Here is an 8348-nt window from a genome sequence, read left to right as displayed (position 1 = left end):
TCAATATAACACCAAGTTCCGATATGACTAGTTCAATGTGGCCACAGTAAATGAAGGTCAATATAACACCGAGTTCCGATATGATTAGTACAGTATGGCCACAGTAAATAGAGGTCAATATAACACCAAGTTCCGATATGACTAGTTGAATATGGCCACAGTAAATGAAGGTGAATATAACATCAAGTCCGATATCACTAGTTCAATATGGCTACAGTAAATGAAGGTCAATATAACACCAAGTTCCGATATGATTAGTACAGTATGGCCGCAGTAAAAAGAGGTCAATATAGCACCAAGTTCCGATATGACTAGTTCAATATGGCCACAGTTAATGGAGGTCAATATAACACCAAGTTTTGATATGAATAGTTAAATATGGCCAGAGTAAATGAAGGTCAATATAACACCAAGTTCCGATATGATTAGTACAGTATGGCCACAGTAAATAGAGGTCAATATAGCACCAAGTTCCGATATGACTAGTTCAATATGGCCACAGTAAATGAAGGTCAATATAACACCAAGTTCCGATATGATTAGTACAGTATGGCCACAGTAAATAGAGGTCAATCTAGCACCAAGTTCCGATATGACTAGTTGAATATAGCCACAGTAAATGAAGGTCAATATAGCACCAAGTTCCGATATGATTAGTACAGTATGGCCACAGTAAATAGAGGTCAATATAGCACAAAGTTCGTCGATCCTTTACCCGGGTAAGGAGTAATCTTTACACAACTAACAAAAATTAAACACAGTTCAAAAACTCCACTTTACTTATTACACATATATACAGGAACATAAAAATAAATCATTCTTAACAATTTTGAGATTTGATCTAGATCTAATCTTCAATAAAGATTCTAGCTACTGTCGGTTTCTTTTGCTAACAGTATAGTTCATAGAATGATGTTGTTGCCAGCAATATGCGAATGATGATTTTTGATGTTCTCCTAAGCGGGAGCATTTGAAATGTAATCTACTGACTATCCTTGTATCCTGGTGTATGGGCTCTTTTGTTGTGGTTTTCGTTGCAGGAGTGAGCACTACCCACACTCCCCCCCCCCCATAATGCCCCATCTCCCATTGTCTATCCTTAAGCCCATCCCTTCGATACATTAGTTACATGTTTTTGTAGGATTTTTGAAGCGATCTTTCTACAATATAATTTTTTCCATCACATTTTTATTTTGTTTTGGACCCGTTGTGCGATACATGGATCCATGGTTCTGTTTGGGGAGCTATGTGCTTTCAAGAAATCGACCTTGTATTTTATCCTCCAAATATATATTATAAATAAATGTGTCTTAACCATACATGTATACTTAAGAGCAAGTTTGATAGATATTATAATGAATTTTATGCATACTGACTGTACTGTTCAAACATGTAATGTCTGCGCTGTGACACAACCTGCCCTAAATTGAACGAAGTAGATTCTATGCGTGCAGGATTGTTAAGTTCATGTATATTTCAAGCAGGTATTAGTTAAAAAATCAATATGTTTTATTCAAGGTTCGTAGGTTGGAAACTACGAAGGGCCCAGTCGAGCTTCAAGTGGTTATATATAACACTTGCTGTTTGGCGATCAAGTCACAAGGTGCAAACCTCGTCGATCAGAAAGTTGCTTATCAGTAATATGGGAGAGTGGGAGATAGCAAGTGTCATATTGCCATTCACAGAATATGATCGATGATTATTTCCTACTGTAGTGCCCCGATGGAGTTGGACCTACAGAAATACAAAAGCATCAAACGCCTCAAATCATATTCTGCATTAACTGGAATAGCGTGACATTAGAAATATTTCAAATGCTAACTAAAGTACAGATTTCACAATGAAATGTATACATTCAGACATTATCATTCTATGACATTAGAACGGACTTCACCCTAATACTGCACAATCATAATACCTTTGTCAAAGCCGGTTTAAGGAGGACCTATACCTTATCAAAATGACATCAAAAATGACATTCAGCTTAAGATATATCAAACACGATTTCAACCCGCATGATTAGCAGATATCATGTGTTGGGAGAGAGAACCTTTCGTTACCATGATTACAAAACGGTGTAATTTATGTTCTCAATGAATGTAACTATAAACGATATACATATCAAGATTCATAATGGACGTCATGCTGACGTTAGGAGTTCGTGGCTGTTATCAAAAGATTGAATCATTGACATAAAAGGACCATTTATGCACTAAAAATGCAAGAACAACTAATTTACAGGACTGTTATTTTGAACAAACTCAATGATTGTTGGATCTAACACCAGTCCGACGTTGGATTTGGTCACTGACGTCATTACTTAAACGTCATTACTTAAATGCAAAGTCATTCAACGTTAGTGTGACGACATATGTCTGCTGGGAATTAACAAAACGGTGAAAAGAAAAATCTATTGTCCAAAGCAAGGCTAAACTTCTTGTTCCTAGATGTTTTAAGCTTAACCCACATCCTTTTTAATTTCCCTAATGAAATGGCTACATCCTCAAATTTGGAAAGTTAAATCTGTTAAACGAAGTGCTTGCTAAAACGTACTATTTCATCACGAGCGGGCACCTGGGTAGAACCAACGACCTACATTAAGCAAGTTGGTACCTAAAGCAAGCTGGATTGCTTCCTCACGTGAAGAATTCTACGCCCCGAGTGAGGCTTGAACCCACATCGATGAGGAGCAAATGATTTGAAGTTAACGACTCTAACCACTTGGCCACGGAGGCCCCCAGTTCTATTCAGTAGGTTTACAATGACATATATGATATATATAATGATATATACATTAACCTCAAGTTCAACACAGTTTTAAAATAATCTTCATTTCAATAGAGCCAGTCGTTGACCCCTGTTGTAAAAATGGTTAGAAAACGTATTGAGAATATTGAAGAAATTAGAGCTTACATCAAAGTTTGCACACAACTCGGTGATTCGGTAAAACAGATTTTTACTGAATTGGGAGAAGTTTACGGGTCCCATATCGTATCTTTTGAGACAGTAAAGAAATTTTATACCGGCGTAGGGTCTGTTAAAGATGTTGTAAAAACAGGACTACGGGTGACTGCCACAGGCAAGACAAATGTCACAAAGGTTAGGGAAATAATTGAAAGAGATTCGCGATATTGCCAAAGCTGTTGGCATATCACTATCGCGGGTACATATTGTCATGAAACGTATTTTGAAAATACGAAAGATCTCTGCCAGATGGATACCTCATCTATTGACAGATGAACAAAACGGGTACGCGTAAAACGCCAAACAATTACTCAAAAGGTTTCAAAAAGTCGACCAAAGGCAATTTGCAAGCATTGTTACTGGTGACGAGATACGGGTGCACTATTTTGAACCAGATAGGAAAATTGGAAATAAGATCTGGCTTTCCAAACACCGCAGATGTCCTGTAGTTGCCAAAAGGGCAATGAGCATATATTTTTCTCATGACGGCTTGGCCATATAAGTTCCGGTGCCAAAGGGCAAGTGTCACTGGTTGGTATTATGTGATGTTGTTGTAAAATAGCTCAAGAAACATTATCAGAAAAGACAGCCAGTGACAGAATTTCGTCATGTGCGTCTACTGCATGATAATGCTCCAGCATATACATCTGAAATTGTAAAGCAATTTCTGAAGTCTGAGAAGGTTACTGTCTTGCCACACCCACCGTATTCTCCAGATCTAGACCCCTTCGACTTTTTCCTTTTTCCAAATTCCTAGATTCCTAGAATCCGATTCTAGAAGTACGGAACCTTACCCCTACCCAGATAGCAATCTATATGGGACTCATATGGGTCTCTTATGGGCACATATATGGGTCCCATATGGGCTCCATATGGGGAGTGCAACCGGGCTCCACATGGGACCCATATGGGTTGTCCCATATTAGAAATTCAGATTTGCAATCTTTTTTTTGTCCAGTTAGACAGTCATTTGGACTAGTCTAATGTATATAGAGAGAGTTCTGTGGGATAAGAAAAAAGAAATAAATAAAAATGAAAAAAAAAATTGTCCCAGTTGGATTTGAACTCTGATTTTCTATTTCGTCCCAAACCCTTATCCAGTTCTGTCCCCTTCCCTGGACCCTGTGACTCGTATTAACACTTGCTGCATTACGAAGTATATAGTGGACTTGCGGGTTTCATCATACTAAGTTTAGTTCATGTATTTTTTCTTCTAGTACACTGGCTATGCATATACGCCGATTTCTTCAAATAGCTTAAGGCATCGCCACAGTCACAACTCAGTATCAGTTCATATTTTCAGGCCGAGTATTTTTCTCTTGAAAATTGCACTAAAGCCTTAACAGCTGGTCAAATTATCATCAACATAAGAAGCATATGATGATTTATAGTACAGATGCCGCTTGTAAAATATTTGAGTCTCATTCAGACCGAAAATTTACCACAAAATATTGAAATTTTATGTGCAGTAGAACTCCAATATAAAAAATATTACAAAGACAAAATTTAGTTAATTTCATAGTACAATATGTATACTGCAAACTCCTACGGATTTTTGTCGAAATTGTTCCTGGTTATTGCATTCGACACAAAAAGACAACCCCATGTAAATTTAATTTAAAATGTTGTTTGTACATGCATTACTGACCACAGGTAGCCAGGTAAACCTATACATAATTCTATAATATCACCTGTTTATATACATGTAAATTATGTGTGAACAGATAACACAAATTGGATAAATTGATGGTGTTGGGATTTTTGTGTATAATTCAGTAATCAGGTAAAATTGCAAAATAATTTCTGAAGACATTATTCTTCATGGTCTGCTTTACAATTGACTGTAATTATCTTTGAAATGTATTGAATATATATTGAGTTTGACTGCAGATAAAATAGCAAAATTTTGTCATAAAAAATATCGAATAAAGGCATAATGCAGGTAGTGAAATGCACATCCTTCTACTTGCATATGTTCACATAGATATTTAAAACATAATTATGACAAATTTATTGACTTTATAGTTACCACTTAGTCATCTTTTATTTTTATGAAAATTTGCATGTAAAATTTTGAGTCAAATGGCTGCCACTGTAGGCGATGCCTTAACCATTTCCGCCATTACTTCTTATGTGAAAATTTATGCAAAAAAATGAAGTCATATAAATTTTCTTCACATTTAAGTCATTGAATAAAATTTAAATAACAACATCTAATAGGCATAGGAAAAAGAGATCAATATAATTGCACCTTTACTAATCCTACCAGGTGTTCTGTATTACAAAAGTGCTTCTATTGTGACATTTCGATGCAAGCAAAACTATTATCTGCACTATAAAATACTTACTGGTATTTCATTTTATTATCGGCTTGTTAAAAGTTATTTTTTACCATAAGTAAGTTGACAAAATCATAGGAACCAGTGGTTCAGGGTTAAATCAAACACGTATTAATAAATCCTAAACGATTTTGTTGTGCAAAAATGTATATTATTGTGTTTTAAACCGTTTTCGTTTTCTACTCTATTGTGTAATTGCAAGGGAAGTAAACTAATAAATATCTCTGCTTTAAAGTACTAGCCCAAGGCAAGAGTTGACATTCTTTGCGGATCACAACTTTGAATTAAATATTAAAATTTCTGTTATTGATATTATTAAAACTATCATACATTGCACATTTGTGAAATCATTTTTGTTAATTTCAAGGACTTGGAAATCAATTTCTAGACTTTATTTAATGTATTTCTATCAATGAAAATGTTAGGGTCTATCTCTACATCTAATAAAAACATGATATGTTCTGACATTAAAGAATGAAATATATATCTAAATAAAACAATAAAAAAAAATCACGCACCTGTTCTAGGCTGTTGATGTATACCGGTTTGCCCACATGGGGCCCATATGGATTGAAAATTATATGCGTAGAAAAATATAGCAGTTTAGATTATACAAAACAGAAACAGCCAATATGGGAGCCATATGTACATGTTTGCTGGGTAAATATTCGTTTTTCCTAAATGTTCTGTAATATGGGACCCATCTGGGACCCTAATGGGCAAGCCCGTATGGATCTCAGATGGACTGAAAATTATGTGGGTTGAAAAAGATAGCAGTTTAGATAATATTATACAGAACAGAAGCAGCCCATACGGGACCCATATAAGTACGCATGTTTGCTGGGAATATGGAACCCATCTGGGCAAATCCATATGGGCTTGCCCACAAAGGTCCCATATGGGTCCAATATGGGCATACCATATGGGCTTTCCCAGACAGCCAATATGGACTTGCCCAGATATAGCCCATATGGGACCCATATGGGCATGTTTGCTGGGTAGAAAATCCTAGTAGGCTTTGTCTAGGGGTACGGACCTCCTTTTTTAAAGATATGTATGCATATAAACATATTATTTTTTATTGCAAATGAACATTAAAATGAAAAGTAAGCAATATTTATCAAAAACTTGAATCTAAATTGTCTACAAATATCAGCATTTACCCGATTGTTATCATTTTAATTTGTACCTTAAAAACCGAGGAAAACCGAATCAAACATGCCTTAAATAGATCATCATCATACTTATATAGACCAATGATATTCAACTCAACTGCGTTTGAAAAATCTTTCGGCATGCACATTTTAACATTTATTTTTTCATCTCATTTTGGCCACGATGAATAATTCACATATTTACAGTCATCCGTAATGACAAGTATCATGTCGATTGCTTATAACACAAATGCCGCTTTATGATTATGCGTACAAGTCAATGATATATATGTTTTTTTTTATATAATAAAGATAATTTCAAACAATTATTATTTCTGCTGAAGTACAATATATTATTCTTTTAAGAAAATGATTTTCTTGTGAATTACTTATCAACAGTTTACATTTTTTTACAATCAAATCATTATTATTTTGTTTATCAGCTCGGGAAAATTCTCTCACTTGAAGTTCCTATCCTTTCTCGCCTATTCACCAGCCAAAATTTCTGAAAAAATAGCCAAATGTTTCTCGGGTCATATTTGGAGCTTATCTGTTCATTTTCTGTGCATGGAATAATAAAATAAAACAAACTCGCATGTGGCATTATCAGCCAATCAAATTTCACCGCCATCGACATCGACACTACGCAAAACCAACAGGATCGAAGCACGTTGGTTTTATGTTCGCCGCTCGTACTACTAATAATAGCGTAGTCTTGGAGTTCCCAATACTTGTTTATGTTTATAGGACTTAGAAATCCCACGCCTTTCCGTGAATATCGAGAAAGTGCAATAAAAAAAAAACACAAAAAAAAAAAAAAAAAAAAAACAAAAAAAAAACAACCAGTGTTAGGCTTTCTTAGCATTTCTCAACAGAAGATATAAAGATCGTTAGCATTATATAAATTATTTCACGTTCGGATCAATAAAGGTCCCTTATATAGAAGTACATCCCTAACAGAAATGTACAACTTGTAGTTGTTATTTTTCTTCTTTAAACTACAAACATTTCTAAAAAATATTTCTTAAATAGATTTTTACTTTCAAGATGATAGATACTGCAATATTATCAACAGGCAAAAAATAAGAATGAAATAATCTCAAGAATTATATAAATATTCCAATATTTGATATTTGCACTACACTTATTTTTAGAAAGTGTTTTTCTAATAGTATTGCACTCGGCGTCTGCTAGTTGTATTAACTTTAAAATATTGAACTGAGGTACTTGAATTAATCTGAAATTAAATAAGAGTACTATACTAATAAGAGTATTGTGCAAAGTAGTTTTATCAAATTTATTTTTCATTAGAGTAATTATGTCAGAATACTCAGTATTAAGTAAAAAAGAAAAGAAAATACACCTAGGGGTCATTTTGCTATTTATTCAATATTTTGTGCATCATTAATTCATTTTGTGATATCCTTAATTCATTTTAATATCTGTAAATACGTTTTATGATATATATATAAACTATTCAAATATTTGAGTGATTTTATGATATCCTAAATTCGATTTATGGATGAAGCATTCATTACCAAATAGTATAATTGTACGATTTTTTGCTTATTTAATGATGTCATAAGAACAATTTTTTATACAATGTATATCCATAAGTAGTACTTATTTGTTTTGATATTAATAAGTCATTTAATGATATCATAAAATCGAATTTAATACATCTAAAATCATTTACTGATATCTTACTTGACTTGAAGTACTTGTAGTAAGTTCGATCAAAACCGTTATTGTTGTATTTTTTAAATATCTAATTTTTCAACTTGAACGGAGATGAGTCTTGTTAGTTTATTCTTTGTCATTGTAATAGTCTAAGAAAACATACACATATACAATAATTATGTTTAAGTACACATATGTATTTTTGTATGAT

This window comes from Mercenaria mercenaria, chromosome 1 (assembly GCF_021730395.1).
Source record: "Mercenaria mercenaria strain notata chromosome 1, MADL_Memer_1, whole genome shotgun sequence".
Taxonomy (NCBI): domain Eukaryota; kingdom Metazoa; phylum Mollusca; class Bivalvia; order Venerida; family Veneridae; genus Mercenaria; species Mercenaria mercenaria.
Note: the sequence above shows the minus strand (reverse complement) of the source record.